This window comes from Tamandua tetradactyla, chromosome 17, assembly GCF_023851605.1.
Source record: "Tamandua tetradactyla isolate mTamTet1 chromosome 17, mTamTet1.pri, whole genome shotgun sequence".
Lineage (NCBI taxonomy): Eukaryota > Metazoa > Chordata > Mammalia > Pilosa > Myrmecophagidae > Tamandua > Tamandua tetradactyla.
The window spans coordinates 52,226,427-52,243,749 of NC_135343.1; positions in this window are offsets into that span (position 1 = coordinate 52,226,427).

The window sequence follows — 17,323 nt, forward strand, 5'->3', positions numbered from 1 at the left end:
AGTGAAATTATTTTTTAAGTTTCTTTTTATTGTATAATATGACACATATATATATATATAAAGCAAAGAAACAAAAACAGTAGTAGTTTTCAAAGCACTCTTCAACAAGTAGTTACAGGACAGATCCAAGAGTATGTTATGGGCGACCATACCATCATTTCGGATTTTTCCTTCGTAGCTAGCTGCTCCAGCATATAAGAGGCTAGAAGGAATAAATATTTTTCCATCACCACAATTAATTTTTTCTTTCTTGTGAAAAATAACATGTATGCAAAAAAGCAATAAATTTCAGAGCACTGCAAAACAATTAGTTGGAGAACAAATTTCAGAGTTTGGTATGGGTTACAATTCCACAATTTAGGTTTTTACTTCTAGCTGCTCTATGATATTGGAGACTAAAAGAAATATCAATTTAATGATTCAGCAATCATATACATTTATTAAACCCTACCTTCTTGTATAACTCCACCATCACATTTCATCTTTCTATCCCACTCTTTAGGGGTATTTGGCCTATGACCATTCTAACTTTTTCAAGTTGAAAGCGGCTGTCTATAATACGGGATAAGGAGACAGAACTAGCTGATGTTTTGGAGAGGCTGGGCCCTCTAGCTTTTTCAGGACTTATCTGGTCCAGGGACCCAATTGGAGGGAGCCAGGAGAAGAAGCTAGAAGATGATGCCATGTTCACCATGTGCCCTTCCAGCTGAGAGAGAAGTCCTGACTATGTTCGCCATGTGCCTTTTCACTTGAGAGAGAAACCCTGAACTTCTCCGTCCTTCTCAAACCAAGGTATCTTTCCCTGGATGGATGCCTTTGATTGGACATTTCTACAGACTTGTTTTAATTGAGACATTTTCTCAGCCCTAGAACTGTAAACTAGCAACTTATTAAATTCCCCTTTTTAAAAGTCATTCTGTTTCTGGTATATTGTATTCTGGCAGCTAGCACATGAGAACAGATATTATCACTATTTTTCCTTACTATAATAAATTGAGGTACGGAGAAGTTAAGTAAATTGCCTAGATCGAACAGCTAAAAGGAAATGGAGTCAAGAATCCAACCTAATCAGGTGAGACTTACTTTTTTTTTTTGCATTGGCAGGCACCGGGAATTGAACCCAGGTCTCTGACACGGCAGGCAAGAACTCTGTCCGCTGAGCCACCATGACCCAACCAGGTGAGACTTACTTTTTATCATAAAATTCCTCTTGTGAAGAAATAAACAAAAAGGAAAATATTAAATAGTAAGTACTAGGATGACAATTAAAGCAAGGATCTATCAAATTAGCTGACACCACTAGTTGCCTTCCCAGCTGCTCTGGTAATCCCTATTCAGGGTTCTCCAGATGATACCATCAGGATGATGGAGCAGATGGATGAAAAGAATGAACTTTCTGGCAATGTCACCAAATCACTGCAGAAATCATACACAGGGCCAACCCTACTTGGAACTTCCTATCAGGTGAAATTATATATCTTTCTCATGATTTAAAACAGTTGAATTAAAGTCTCTTTTACTTATAGCTGTAAACATTTGAACTGACAGAGATTATGCTAAATCAGAAGGCAGGAAAACATCTCTCTGAGAAAAGGGCATATAAGCTGAAATAAGAAGAATAAGAAGGAACTCACTATGCAAAAGTCATTTCAGGCAGCGGAAAATATATAAAGCATGGGAGAAATGCAAAAGGCCAGAGTTTCTGCAGCACAATATATGAGAGGGAGATGGCATGAAAGTTGAAATGGTGTATGACATCATGCTGGACTTTAGAGCTATAGCAAGAACTGTGAATATTAAGTTATTTGTGACTGGAAGATACTAAAGAGTTCTAATCATGGAATTAAAATAATCTTTTTAAACATTTTTATTGTGAAATATAACATATGCAAAAATGCAATGAATTTCCAAGTACATTTTAACAAGTAGTCATAAAACAGATTAAGTTTTGTATAGGTTACAATTCAACTATTTTTCACATTTTCTTCTAGCTGCTCCAAGAAACAAAGACCAACAGAAATATCAATTTCAGCAGTCATACTCATTTGTTAAATCCTATCTTCTGTGTTAAACTCTTCCTTCTCTTTAAATAACATATATAGAGAAAAGCAATAATTTTCAAAGTGCATCACAGAAATTAGTAGTAGAACAGATTTCAGGATTACTATGGGTTGCAATTCCATAGTTTTTACTTCTAGATGCTCAAGGTGATGGAGGCTAAAAGAAGTATGAGTACAATGATTCAGCACTCATACTCATTTGTTAAACCCAAACTTCTCTGGATAACTCCACTATTAACTTTAATCTTTCTCCTGCACTTTAGGGGTATTTGGGCTATGCCCATTCTAACTTTTTCATTTTGGAAGGGGCTTTTGCTAATATGGAATAAGAGCATGGAACTAGTTGATGTTCTGGAGAGGCTGGGCCCTCTAGGTTTCAGGACTTATATGGGCCAGGAACCCATTTGGAGGCTGAAGCTTTTGGAGAGTTACCCTAGATCATGGAGCCTTTATAGAATATTATATAATGCCCTAGGTATTCTTTAGGATAGGAGGAAATGGTTTTGGTTGGGGTTTGGCAAGGTACGATAGGTAGCAATGTCTAACTGAATCATAAATAAGAGTGACTTCCAGAGTAGCCTCTCATCTCTGAACTCTCTCAGTCACTGATATCTCATTTGTTGCACTTCTTATCCCCCTTTTGGTCAGGATGGCATTGTTGATCCCACAGTGCCAGAGCCAGGCTCATCCCTGAAGGCCCTCTCCCATGCTGCCAGGGAGGCTTTCATCCCTGGATGTCATGTCCCATGTAGTAGGGAAGGCAATGGTTTCACTTGCAGAGTTGAGCTTAGAGAGACAGAGGCCAAATCTGAGCAACCAAAGAGGTCCTCCAGAGGTGACTCTTATTCATACCTATAAGTAGCTAAGCTTCTCCACTACATACATAAGCTTCACAAAATCAAGCCTCAAGATCAAGGGCTTGGCCTATTGATTTGGGTGTCCCTTAATGCTTGGCACAGTATCCAGGGTTTCCCTGGTGGTAGAGTTTAAAGTTTCTGTAATTTTCCTCCCAACCCTCAAGGAAATTTGCCAATGTGTTTTGATTTTCTAATCTAATACACTCTGGGATACATTAAGGCATTACAATAAATTATACAGGATTAAAGGCCCTCATTTTTATTCTGGGCTCCCTGTGTTTGTATTGTTTAAATGATCTATCTGGATAAGTTGAGTTAGATTATGTGCTACAGAAAACGTAGGTTCTGGACATAATAAAACTTTCTTCCTTTGGTCTCAAAGAGTAGGTAAAGTTCTAAAATACATGTGATGTCTTCCTTACCCCTGTATGCTGAATTACCTTAATCCTGACCTGATCGACTTCATTCTTATCTCTAAATGCTAGGTTGTACATATACAGCCCCTCAAAATCCGGAAATGACAATTACCACTCCAGACTAAATTGTCTCATATAACAGCTTACAATCTAGCCCCCAGTTTTTTAATAAGTATTTTCTAAATGAGATCATACAATATTTGCTCTTTTATTTCTGGCTTATTTTGCCTCATCAAATGTACCACAAGTTCATTCACATTGTTACATGTCTCACAACTTCAGTCCTTTTTGTAGGAGCACCATGCTTGATCTTGTATTTACACCAATATTTGCCAATCTACTCAGTCAGTGCATCTTTCAACCCCCTCTATCTACTGGGCCTCATGTATTATGTCCATAGTCAACAGTCCACCAACACTCTCAATTTTAGATAATTTCATTGTTCCCAAGAGAAAGATAGCCAGTAAACACACTCTCACCCAATAGAAAAATCCAAACTTCCCCCTACCTTTTGTCCCTCTGCCTATTATGTACCCCTGCTTTGCTATGGTACTATTGAGGATTTCCTGCTAAACATAATGCAGAGCATGCAGTATCATTTATCCCTTATACTCCAAAATTATACACTCTTTGTACAAGATTCATACCTTTTCAGTAATTGATGCAAAAACTTATTTTTTTCCATGCAAAGACGTACTTATGTTTACAGTGTTAATTGATGGGACACATAAATCTATAAACCCCCGTCAATCATGTTCACCTTCAATATGGTAATACTACTTATAGACCCACTAGTGAACTGACTTCATTTCTGTCTCTTCAATTACGATTAAACTCAACCTTATTAACAAACTGTTCACCCATCTCAAGCTTCTGTATATCCTAGGTCCCCTATATTCTGTATTATAAGCTTCTGATTTTACCTTCACTATGGTCATAAAATGGAATCATATAGTATCTGTCCTTTTGTGTATGCTTTATTTCTCTCAGCATTATGTCCTCACAACTCATCCATCTTGTCATGTGTTTCAGGACGTCATTTCATCTTACTTCTCCAAATAGTCCATCGTATGTATATACCACATTTTGTTAATCCACTCGTCTGTTGATGGACACTTGGATTGCTTCCATCTTTTAGAAATTGTGAATAATGCTGCCATGAATATCGGTGTGCAAATCTGTTTGTGTCACTGCTTTCAGTTCTTCTGGGTACACACTGCATAGTGGTTTTGCTGGGTCATAGGGCAACTCTATCTTTAGTTCTCTGAGGAACCACTAGACTTTCTTCCACGGTGGCTGTACCATTATACATCCCCGCTGGCAGTGCATAAGGGTCCCAATTTCTCCACATCCTCTTCAACATTGGCAGTTTCCTATTTGTTTAATAGCAGCCATTCTTAAAAGTATGCGGTGGTATTTCATTGTAGTCTTGGTCTGTATTTCCCTTATAGCTAATAAGAATGAACATCTTTTCATGTGCTTTTTTTAGCCATTTGTATTTGCTCTTCAGTAAAAATGTCTATTCATATCTTTAACCCACTTTACAATCGGGTCGCTTATTCTTTTGCTGTTGAGTTGTATGATTTCATTATGTATACAGCATATCAAACATTTATCTGATGTGTCATTTCCGAGTATTTTCTCCCATTGAGTTGGTTGCCTCTTCACCTTTTTAACAGTCTTTTGAGGACAAAAAGCATTTGATTTTGCAGAAGTCCAACTTATCTATTTTTCTTTTGTTACTTGTGCTTTGGCTGTAAAGTTTAGGAAGCTACCTCCTATTACTAGGTCTTGAAAATGTTTCCCTACATTTTCTTCTAGAAGCTTTATGGTACTGGTTCTTATATTTAGATGTTTGATCCAATCAGAGTTAATTTTTTCTGTAGTTAAGTGTAAGTTAAGAATTCTCTTTCATTCTTTTGACTATTGATATCTACTTCTCACATGCCAATTTATTGAAAAGTCTATTTTATCCCAGTTAAGTGGACTTGGGGGTCTTGTCAAAAATCAGTTAAGTGTAGATTTAGTAGTCTATATCTGTGCTCTTGATTCAAGTATATTGGTCAATATTTCTATCTTTGTGTTATATATATATCATGCTGTTTAGGCCACTGTGGTTTTAAAAATTTTTAAATTTAAAATCAGGGAGTGTTAATCTGCCCATTTTATTCTTCTTTTTTAGGATGCTTTTAGCTATTTGGGGTCGTTTTCCCTTCCAGAGGAATTTTGTAACTAGCTTTTCCAAGTCTTCAAATCTGTAGATCAATTTGGGTAGAATTGACATCTTAACTACATTTAACCTTCTTACCCATGAGCATGGGATGTCTTTTTCCACCTATTTAGATCTTCTTTTGTTTCTTTTAACAATATTATGTAGTTCTCTGTGTACAAGTCCTTTACATCCCTGGTTAAGGTTATTCCAAGATACTTGATTCTTTTAGTTGCTATTTTGAATGGATTTTCTTCCGTAATTAACTCCTCAGTTAGGTCATTGCTTATGTATAGCAATGTTACTGATTTTTGCCCATTAATTTTATAGCCTGCCACCTTGCTGAATTTGTTTATTAGCTCAAGTAGCCTTGTTATAGATTTCTCAAGATTTTCAAAGTATAGTATCATGTCAACTGCAAATAATGAAAATTTTACTTCTTCCTTTTCAATTTGGATGCTGTTTATTTCTTTTTCCTGACTGATTTCTCTTGTTAGAACTTCTAGTACAATGTAGAGTAATAGTGGCGGCAGTGGGCATCCTTGTTTCATTCCCAATCTTAGGGGGAAAGCTTTCAGTCTCTCCCCATTGAGCAGGATGCTGATTATGGGTTTTTATATTCACCTTTTATCATGTTGAGGAAGTTACCCTTGATTCTTATCTTTTGAAGTGTTTTTTATTAGAGAAGGATGTTGACTTTTTTAATGCTTTTTCACCATCAATCATTATAATCATATAATTTTTCCCTTTTGATTTGTTAATGTGCTATATTATATTAACTGATTTTCTTGTATTAAACAATCCTTGTGTTTCTGGTATAAACACCACTTGGTCATGTTGTATAATTCTTTTAAGGTACTGTTGGATTCTGTTTGCTAATATTTTGTTGAGAATTTTTGCAATCTATGTTTACTAGGGACATTGGTCTGTAGTTTTCCTTTTTGTATCATCTTTACCCAGTTTTGGTATTAAAGTGATGTTAGCTTCATAAAATGAGTTAGGCAATTTTCCTTTTTCCTCAATTTTTGGAAAAGTTTGAGCAGGATTGGTGTTAGTTCTTTGTGGAATGTTTGACAAAATTCTTCCTGTGAAGCCATCTGACCCTGGGATTTTCTTTGTAGGAAGAGTTTTGATGACTATTTGAATCTCTTTACTTGTGATTGGTTTGTTGAGATCTGCTACTTCTTCTTGAGTCAGTATAGCTTGTTTTTCTGTTTCCAGGAATTTGTCCATTTAATCTAAGTTGTCTAGTTTGTTGGCTTATAGTTGTTCATAGTATCCTCTTTTGATTTTTTTTTTTTTTATTTCTTCAGGGTCTTTGGTAACGACACCCCTTTCATTTCTGATTTTGTTTATTTGCATCCTCTCTCTCTTTTTCTTTGCCAGCTTTGCCAGTGGCCCATTGGTTTTATTGATTTTCTCAAAGACGCAACTTTTTTTTTATTCTTTCTATTGTTCTTTTGTCCTCCCATTCATTTAACTCTGCTTTAATCTTTGTTATTCCTCTTCTTCTATTTGCTTTGGGGTTAGTTGGCTGTTCTTTCTCAAGTTCCTCTGGGAGAGCATTTAAGTCCTCAATCTTTGCCCTTTCTTCTCTTTTCAATATAGGCATTAGGGCAATACATTTCCATCTCAGCACAGCCTTTGCTGCTTCCCATAAGTTTCTGATACATTATATTCTCATTTTCATCTGTCTCCAAATAGCTACTGATTTCTCTAGCAATTTCTTATTTGACTCACCTGTTGTTTAAGAGTGTGTTACTTAATCTCCACATATTTGTGAAAGTTCTTGTTCTTTAGTAGTTATTGATTTCCAGGTTCACTCCACTGTGATCAGAGAAAGTGCTTCAAATAATTTCAATATTTTTAAATTTATAAAGACCTGTTTTGTGTCCCAGCATATGATCTATTCTGGAGAATTTTCTATGAGCACTAGAAAAGAATGTACATCCTGGTGTTTTGGGGTGTAATGACCTCTATATGTCTGTTAGGTCTAATTCATTTATCAATTTGCTTAGTTCTCTATTTCCTTGTTGATCCTCTATCTGGTTGTTCTGTCAATAGAGGAAAGTGGTATACTGAGGTCATCTTCTGCTATTGTCGAAATGTTTTTTGCTCCCTTCAGCTTTGCCAATGTCTGTCTCATGAAATTTGAAGCTCTTGGTTGTGAGCATAGACATTTATGATTGTTATTTCTTCTGGTTAATTATCATTTTTATTAATACATAGTGTCCTTCTCTGTCTCTTATGAAGTCTATACATTTAAAGTCTATTTTGCCAGATATGTATATAGCTATTCCTTGTTTTTTTGGGTTCCAGCTTGTGTGGAACATCTTTTTCCATATTTTCACTTTCAATCTATTTGTATCCTTGTGTCTAAGATGAATATCTTGCAAAAAGCATTTAGCTGTTGTATTTCTTCCATTATGCCAAGTGTGCCTTTAATTGGTAAGTTTGTTCTGTTAACATTCAGTTATTATTATACAGGCCTTTCTTAAATTCACCATCTTATCTTTTGGATTTTATTTATCAGATCTATATGTTCTTTTCCCTCTTTCTCTTTTTATCCTGTAAGTTACCCTTACTGGTACTCTTAAATTCTGTGCCCTCCTCCAGACCTCCCTCTCCTATCTTTTCTTTCAGCCAGTAGAGTTCCCTTTAGTATTTCTTGTAGAGCTGATCTCTTGTTGACATATTCTCTCAGCCCTTGTTTGCCTGTAAAAATTTTAATCTCTCCCTCAGTTTTGAAGGACAATTTTGCTGGGTACAGAATTCTTGGCTGGAAGTCTTCCTCTTTCAGGATCTCAAATATTTACCTTAAAATATAAGATACCTTCTTAAGACTACCTTTTTACCTCCATAGTGCCAGTTGATTAGTCCAAACTCAGTCTTATGTGGTTTTTCTTGTATGTAATATATTGTTTTTCTCTTGCTGCTTTCAGAATTTTTTGTTTCTCTTCAGCACTTGACAAACTGATTAGTATGTGTCTTGATGTGGGCCGATTTGGATTTATTCTATTTGGAGTTTGTTGGACTTCTTTGATTTGCATTTCCATGTCTTTTATAAAGGTTGGGAAGTTTTCCACCCTTATATGCTCCACTAATCTTCCTAGCCCTTTACTTTTCTCTTCTCCTTCTGGGACACCAATTGTTCTTATATTTCTGTGCTTTGTTTTGTTCATCATTTCTCTGAGATCCAAGTCAAATTTTTCCATCTTTTTTGTCTTTGTTCTTTTGTGCTTTCAACATCAGATTTTCTGTCTTCTAGTTCACTTATTCTTTCTTCTACATCTTCAAATCTGCTGTGGATGTTTCTAGTGTATTTTTATTTGGTTTACAGCATCTTTAATATCTGCGACATCTACTATTTTTCTGTTTACTCTTTAACATTTCTCTTTATGCTCTTCAAGTGTCTCCTTCTTCTCTTTCGTGTCATTAGCCATCCCACTGATCTTATACAGTAAATTTATATGAAGATCTTTGATTAGTTGTTCTAAAGTCTGTGCCTCCTCCCATGTCTTTATTTGGTCATTAGGCTGGGCTATATCTGTCTGCATCATGATATGTTTAGTAATCTTCTGTTGTGTTCATGGCATGTAAATATCATGATAGGGCTACTTTGGATATTTATTTCCTTCAGTAGTCTAAAGCTTTGCATTTGCAGGACAGGTATGGAACAGGATTTAGGGCATATGCAAGGGCACAAGAGTGTGGTGACAGGTTGTTGTACACGTATATGCACAAGTCCAGGACTCTATGCTGGTGCCTGTGAGCATGGGGTGCGGGCCTCAGTGTTGTTGTCATGGGTTGCAGGGGTATGGAGGTGAAGAGCAGCTCAAGCAGGCCTTGGAGTGCAGGAAAAGGGTGCGGCATGGGAGACACAAAGTTAGGGCATGGTGGAGGACGAAAGTGGGGACTGAGTGCAGGCATGGGGATGCTGGTAAGTGGGCCAGATGTGGGAGTGTGTGGGTTATGAATATCAGGGTGTGTACAGGGAACAGAAATTGGGGCACAGGGAGGTTGGGGCATGGGTGTGTCCTTGTACAGCTGGAAGGGTCCAAGAGGGTTGGTATGTGGATGCATGAGTGTGTAGGGGTGGGGCACAGGTCACAGTGGTTGCAGGGCGGGACCTTGGCACAAGTCCACAAGTGCAGAGGTGGGGTGTGAAGAGGTGCCTGTTAGTACAGAGCAGAGGCTATGTAACACAGATGTGTCTAAGAGCACCTGACAGATGTGGGAGAAGGGCACTTATGCTGTGCATTGGGGCAAGATTGTGTACGTATGTATGGCAAGGGAATGGGGTGCAGGGGTCAAGAGGTCTGTACACAGATACATGGATACCCAGCAGAGAGGAAGTGGCTGTGACAGTGTGTGAATCTGGGGGGCAGGGTCTTCATGTGTCTGTGTGCAGAACTCAGGGGCAGTGGGGTAGGACTGTGCCTGTGTGGGCTGGGGATGGGTATGGCATAAGTCAGCACTTGCCCAGACCTGAGGGGATGTGGCATGAGTAGACACTTGCGCTTGGACATGTTTGTAGGGACAAATGCTGATGTGCAAGTGCACTGAGCTGGGGTTGGGGTAGGGGCAGGCGTAGTTGCAAGGCTATATGGGCTGGGTGCATGTGTGACCCTGATATGAAGGTGAGTGCCTGCAGCCTGGATGAGCAGATGACTACCTGCAGGAGGCAGGGAGGGGGAAAGTGGGGTCAAGGGGAAGGCCACAGGTACCTGAGTCTTGGAGGGGTGGGGCGACATTGCATGCTTGTGCAAAAGAGGTAGGCTGAACTGGGACAGGCTTATTCACCTGCACAAGGCGGGTGTGTGGGTGGGGATACCTGGGGAGGGGAGGGGCGAGAGTGCTTGGAGCACTCTGTGGGGGGTGGGTGATGGGGTGCAGTTGCGTGGGGTGTGGGAGGAGTCGCAGATCGTGGGGTGGGTGCTGTGTGCATGAGGGCAGCAGGTTCAAGGAACACGGTTTGGCTAACTTCCTTGTCCTGGTCTCCCTGACCATGCAATCCTGAAGGCACCAGGCATCTGTCTGGAAATGGATGTGCTAGGCTGTTTGCACTAGCTGACCAGTGTCTGGTTCTCTGTGTCTCAATTCTTCTGCTTTTTCAACCAAGACCTTCCTGTGTGGTGTAGAAGACCCTCCCAGCTCACTTAGACCTTGGAATCACTCTGCTGGGTTTTCTTCTGTCTCTTCTCTAGCTGTGCTTTGGAGCAGGAGTGAACTCTGCCTATCCTATTCCACCGTCTTCCAGAAAGAAAATGAAATAATCTTTATGCTTTTCAAATCATTTTGGGTATCTGTGAGGATTGAAAGCGAGGATATCAAGTTTGGAAGCAAAAATACTAAATCTAGATGCAATTATAGTGTTCAAGTAAAAGACGATGGCATTTTGGTTGAGGATACTAAGAGAACAAAATAAGAAGGATAAATTTAGGAGACATTTTGCATATAGAGTCAATAATGTTGATGATAGATAAAAGGAATCACGATCATCTTTTTTTATTTTTTATTGTTGTCTTTTGTACTGATTTGTAGGGATTCTTTATTCTGGATACAAGTCTTTTATCATGAATATATTGGAAGTAGTATCTCCTTTTCTGTGATTTACCTTTTTTTCCTTAAAACGATGTCTAAATGGCTAAAAACATATTTAAAACTGTTCAACAGTTTTAACACACGACAGAATTCCAGATTAAGTCTTGAATTTTAAAAGAGGAAATTGCTATTGTTGTCTTTTATAACAAGAAAAAGCTGAACAACATGAAAATCAATGAATTTTCTTAGCTCAATAAGAAGTCTGACCAGACAGGTGCATTCAGAGGAACATGGTGAAGGTCTGATTATTTGTAATGGAAGCCTCTTGGAGCCAGAAACATAGAATAAAGCAAGGGCATGATTTTGAAAAATTAATTTTCTTAGAATAGCATGAAAGTGAGAAATTCCAGGGGCTCAGAGTCTGTGGTAATTAGATTCAGTTGTCAAATTGGCCAGGTGAAGGCACCTAGTTCTGTTGCTCTGGACATAAGTGAATGGCATGTAAACCTCATCTGTTGCTGATTACATCTACAGTCGGCTAGGAGGTGTGCCTGCTGCAATGAATGATGTTTGATTTAACTGGCTGGTGCTTAAATGAGAGAGCTCAACATAGCACAGCCCAAGCAGCTCAGCATACCTCATCTCAGCACTTGCAGCTCAGCCCAGGCCTTTGGAGGTGCAGAAAGAAGTCATCCTGGGGAAAGTTGTTAGAACCCAGAGGCCTGGAGAGAAGGCCAGTAGAGACCACCCTGTGCCTGCCCACGTAAGTAAAAACCTCAGTTGAAAGTTAGCTAATGAAATAAATCCCTTTATTAAAAGCCAATCCATCTCTGGTGTGTTGCATCTGCAGTTAGCAAAGTAGAACAGATTTTGGTACCCGATAATGGGGTGCTGCTGAGGTTTGCAAATACTAGATATGTTGGAATGTTTTTTTTTTTTTGTTTGTTGTTTTGGATGACTAAGGGGAAGATTTTGGAGGAACTGTGAAGAGAATGATGGAGAAGTCCTGGAGTGCTTGAAGAGACTGTTGGTGTAAACAGAATCATTGCCAATGTGGACAAAAGGAGACACAAAGGGATAAATTGGAGTTTGCAGAGTGAGAATCATGGAAGCTCAGGTCTGAAGCCAAGAAACCTCAGCCAGGAGAGTGGACCCACCCATATACATGGAGAGGGTGAGTTTGCCCTGAGCACAGAGGATGAGCCTCTCATCTCATTGCAGTGGAAGAGTTGTGTCACCTCAGGCCTTGGAAAAGGTACGGCATGCTCCTTGGGGATGGGGGAGAGCCTGGCTGCCACCACATGGAGGGGATGAGCGTATATCCAAGAAATAGCAGAGAGTCCAGGTGTGGCCCTGATGCCTGGAGATAGTGGAGCTGAGAAAAAGGTGGTCTCCTCAATGTTCCCCAAGGTTCATTTGGAAAGAGGCAGGCCACTGCATAGACACTTGGAAAGGATGGGGCTGCCACTTTCTAAAGCTGAAGGATAAATGACTTTCAGACTTTGAAATCCAATGGAGTTTGCCCTGCAGGTTTTCAGAACTGTTTAGGATACTAAACAGTTTGGGTCTTGCGACGCTTGTGTTCTTTCCAGTTCCTCCCTATGGAAATGAAAAGCTGTATCCTGTGAATGTCCTCCTTTGCACATTGGCACCAGATAACTTGTTTTGAGATCCATAGGTCCACAGTCAGAAGAGAATGTTTTTTGCACCTTAATATTATTTAAGGTGATGCGTATAGTTGCCAAGTTGACAAGGGTGGACATGTGGTAGTTAGATTCAGTTGTCAACTTGGCCAGGTGAAGGTACCTAGTTCTGTTGCTGTGGACCTGAGCCGATGTCATGTGAACCTCATCTGTTGCTGACTTACATCTGCAGTTGGCTAGGAAGTGTGCCTGCTGTAATGAATGATGTTTGATTTAATTGGCTGGTGCTTAAATGAGAGAGCACAACGTAGTACAGCCCAGGCAGCTCAGCAGACCTCATCTCAGAACTTGCAGCTCAGCCCAGGCCTTTGGAGATGCAGAAAGGAATCACCCCGGGGAAAGTGGTTGGAACTCAGAGGCCTGGAGAGAAGGCCAGCAGAGATCACTCTGTGCCTTCCCACATGAGAAAGAACCTCAGTTGAAAGTTAGCTGCCCTTTTCCTCTGAAGAACTAACAAAACAGATCCCCTTTTATTAAAAGTCAATCCATCTCTGGTGTGTTGCATTCCAACAACTAGCAAACTAGAACAGAGTCTTAGGGGGCTCCTGATTGTGGGTTTTACTAACATATACACCACCAGGTACTCAAGGTGAAGATATGAAAAAGCTCCTTTCAAGGCTTTAGCAGGAGAAGAGGAAGGGTAATCATTGTGAAATATACCCAGGATATTTTCCCTACCAAAGGCCTACTCTCCAATAAAACATATTGCTATCATAGCCTTTTCACAACTGGGAAAGGTTTTTTTTTTCCTATTCAGGCACCACCACTCCTAAACTTCTATCTTATATAAAGTGGGCAAAGTCTGTCCCAGTGGATTATATGTAAACACGAAAACCTTGAAATAGCCAACAAAGAAGAGCAACAAAGCTAGGGGGTAAGGATGCTACAGTTTCAAGTGTTGCTCTAAGGCTACAGAAATCAGGAGAGTGTGCTCTTGGTGAAAGATTAGGCACACTGAGAAATGCAAGCTAAAGAACCCAGAGATAAAACCCATTCAGATATAGTCAACTGATCTTTGACAAAGGAACAGAGTCATTTCAAATGGAGGAAGAATAAACTTTTCAACAAATGTACTGGAATAATTGGATGTCCATACCCAAAACAAATGAATGCATACTTCACATATTTCATATGCATTAACTCAAAAGGATCATAGATCTAAAAATAAAATTTCTCGAAGAAAGCATTGGAGAAAATCTATATCGCTGTGGGTGTGAGCTACTTGTGAATAGGATGCTTTGAGAATTTTATCTTTTTTTTTTTAGTTAAGGTGTGGCCCGACTGAATCAGGGTGGTCCTTGGTCCCTATTCCTGGAGGTCTTATCAAGAGAAGTCAGAGGAACACAAGAGGAGCCAAAAGCCAGATGTCAAGGGGAAGTGGAGCACAGACATAAAGAGAGAGGGATGAGCATGTGACTGGAAGTAATGAGGCAAAATAATGACTCCCAAGATTGCAGCAAGTCGGCACCGGAATTCTGTGTATTTTGGGGAGAAAGAATGGTCTTGCTGACGCCTTGATTTTAGACTTCCAGACTCCAAAACTGTTGGCCAAGAAATTCCTTTTGTTAAGCCAACCCATTTCATGATATTTGTTATTACAGCTTCTGAAATACAACAATGGCCATACTCATTACCCTCTCTTGTTAAAGGTGGGTTTTCCTGAGAGGCGAAGGCATGAGTCTCTTCCAGTTGCTTCCTTCCTGGTCATCCCAAGGACTACCCCCAAATTATTTTCAGATTGGTGTTACCATTTAGACTTGACTGTGCTACAGCTAATAAATATTATTTCAAGTTCCTTCCATTGGATTGCTACTTGTTCTAATTCCTACTACAACTTGTAATTTATATATGTATAAAAACATATATGGTTGTTTAAAAAGTAATTTGAAGGAGATATACTAGGGACATGGTGAAATATTTTTCTCATATTCCCATCTTCAAAAATCATTTTAAAAATGAAGTAATGAGGGGGGAGGTTGAAGTGCATTTCTTCGGAGGAATATGACATTCCAACATTTTATAAAGTAAATATTTTAATGACACTTTTCTTTGTGTCCTCTGAATTCTGTTTTCTTAAGTATAAAATATCTGAGTACACACAAATATAATTAGTGTGCATGATGTGGGTGGGTGTTCTGTGCTAGATTCACTTTCTTTTGTTTTTGCTTGTTTATGTATCAAGTCTTCCATTAAAACTAATGTGTTGATGAAGTTTCTGTGCTCCATGGGAGAAATGTTTTCAAACACAACCATACCAAAATGCAGAACGGTATTTTACTTTTTATTCTGATATATCTGCTAAATTAAATGTTGTCTTCATTAATAAAGGTAATTCTGTTTTACTAGAGCCAGATATATTCAAAGCCACAAATAAAACTGCTTGTGTGTGGGTAGCAACCAGCTTTCTAGAATTTCTGTTTAGGTTTTCTATACTTCCTGTGCCAGGCATCTTTGATCCTATAGTTTCTAAGGGTGGCTAAGATATCTTTTTATAATATGCAAACATAAAATAAAAGTCAAAGCCCTTGCAATGGCACATGAATTTGTGGGCAGCCTGTGTCTTCCATTTTCTCTCTGATTCTCCATACAGTTCCCTTATTGCATTAAAGTCACTTCAATACTTTTGCTGCTCTTGGAGACATCCAACAGTGCTTCTGCCTCAGGGACTTTGTACTTCCTTGGCCTAAAACACAGTTTGAGCTATTTACTTGTTTTACTTCATCACTTCATTCATGTCTGTGAACACATTAAAATTTTACAGAGAATTCTTTCTTGTTTGACCACTTTATTTATTAAAAGAGCTATCTATCATTATCACTTTGTTCTCTTATCATGTTCATTTTTTCTTAATACCACTTTAACCTAATTGTATTAGTTTCCTATTTTCATTGTGACCAATGGCCCCACATTTAGCGGCTTAAAATAAGAATTTATTATCTTACTGTTTAGGAGGTCATAAGGCTGAAATCAGTGTCACTGAGCAGAAATCAAAGTGGCCAGCAGGTCTGTATTCCTTTTGAAGGCTCTATAAGTAAGTATGTTTCCTTGTCTTTTTCAGCTTCTTTTAGACACTGAATGCATTTCTTGGTTCCTGGCCCCTTCCTCCAGCTTCAAAGCCAGTGGCATGGCATCTTTAAATCTCTGATTCTTCATGCTCCTACATCTGTAACCACATCACCTTCCCTCTATCCATCAGACCCCTCTGCCCTGCTTTATGGGCCCCTGTGATTAGATTGAGCCCACCAGATAATCCAAGGTAATCTCCCCAATTTATAACCCTTAATGTAAACATAGCTGCAAAGTCCCTTTTATCGTGTAAAGTGACATTGTCACAGATTCCAGGGATTGGGAGGTGGATGTGTGCATATATATGTATTTTTTTTTGAAGGAGGCATTATTCAGTAAAAAACACATTTTTGTAAATGTGATATATATCTTTGTTTATTTTTGTTTTCCCACAATGAGATGTAAGCGCCATAAGAGCAAGAGATTTTGTGGTTATGTTTATTATTTTATCATCTCCTAACAAAATATCTGGCTCATAGTAGGTGCTCAGTATAAAAGCATGCATGCAATCAGTTTATGGAAACTATAAAGTATATCTTGGCACCAATTTCTTATAAGCTTCCTAAGTAAATAACCAAAGAATTAAAATGGATTTTAATCTATCAGTACACGTGCATTTACCGTGGAAGTGTTCTTGTGTGAATGGAGGGCATGTGAAAATGGAGATAAAATGAGAAACTTGAGTCCAGACACTTCTTTACCATGCAGCAGTTCACCAATATGGGTTTCCATAGAATAAAGTGCACTCCTCTTTCCTCTGTCATTCCCATTTGTATTGCAGTCATGTGTTTGTTCTGAGAGACAATCTTTTCTGATCTCAGATGCTGCCAAATATCTTACAATGCACAGGGCAGGTCCCCACCACAGAGAATTATCCTGCCCATAATGCCAACAGTGCAGAGGCTGAGAAACCCTATTTGAGAAAAGAATTGGTTTATACAGTATGCAGTGGAATTAATTATATTTGTTCAAGTCTTTTTTCCCCCAAATGTCAAGAGGAAAAAAAAAATCCCTAAATGATAATAAAGCTTCATTTGTCTCAATGCTGTTGGCATAGACCAAGAACACAGAATTGTTGCCTCCTTTCCTAATTATGCATATGAAATAAACTTTCAAAAGGAAAATTTGTCAAAATAATGAGGATTTTTTTCCTATTTAAAAATTAACTAGGAAATAAAAGCCTTTAAAATGAATGTGAATACAACAATGATACGGTTTGCTAGGGAGCAAAGGAAACCTTGGCAGATTCGGTTCTGCTTATTTCCTTCTTTTTTAAATTCTGGGTTTCATTTCAACATTCTCTACCGAGAAGTAGAGAACTCAATTATACTCAAAACTACTAAAGTAGAGCAGTAAGGAAAAATCCCTTAAATTATAAAATTGAAGTGAAACCCCCTATTATCTGGTTGTGTTCAATTAACTGCTCATCAGGGATATAAAAATCAACTTCCTCAGCTAACCCCCTGAA